The sequence below is a fragment of the Stegastes partitus genome, unplaced genomic scaffold (assembly GCF_000690725.1).
Source record: "Stegastes partitus isolate 25-593 unplaced genomic scaffold, Stegastes_partitus-1.0.2 Scaffold203, whole genome shotgun sequence".
Lineage (NCBI taxonomy): Eukaryota > Metazoa > Chordata > Actinopteri > Pomacentridae > Stegastes > Stegastes partitus.
This window is the reverse complement of record NW_007577934.1, coordinates 414,864-415,664: the sequence shown is the minus strand read 5'-3', so window position 1 is coordinate 415,664 and position 801 is coordinate 414,864.

The following is an 801-nucleotide window of genomic DNA, read 5'->3' as shown; positions in this document are numbered from 1 at the left end:
GCTTTTGTCTGCTTCTATCTGAAATCAATGAGAGATTTGTTAAATTTGCCACCGTTGTAAACATGTGCCATGAATGGAAAGCTTGACGGGCATAGCAACGGTTGCTAAGGGGGCTACTGGATTTGCGAACAGTCAATATTTGTCCCATTTATTATCCAACTTCTCAGCAAATTAAGTTGCCTTATTGCACACATTCATATTGATATGAGCACTGTGGGGGTGGGGGAGGGATGCTGCTGGTGAACAGAGATGCCCCGAAGCAACAGCTGATGTTGGAGGTTGACAGCGACTGTAAATGTGTGTGTGTGTGGGCAAAAAAAAGAGAAGAGGCGCCTCCTTCTTTTCATATTTTTCAAAGAATTGTTTCCCTTTAACCAGAATCAGCTGCCTGCTCTGTGAGGAGAGATGATTTAATAAACCAACGCAGCTGATCTCAAATCAGCCTCACGCACATCTCCATGGTGATGAAGGCCTCGTTAGCATCGGGATGGACCCTCTTTTTTCCTATTGGTCCACACACACACACACACACACAGATATATAAATGTATATTCATATATGTGGGGCAAACATTCTCCGGAGCATCTTCAGGAACATTTTCAGCTGCTTTCTTTTTTTTTTTTTAAAGAGTAAAACAAGTTTATGAAAACCGAAGTGAAGTCGAAACATCCTCCCTCAGAGTCCTCAGAAGAAAATCTAATAATACTAGAGCGTGTGGGAATTTAAAAATGTGTACAGAGAAGATTTTGAAACAAAAATCTGTAAATAGAAAGTGTAAATAAATCCTATATATGACAAAAA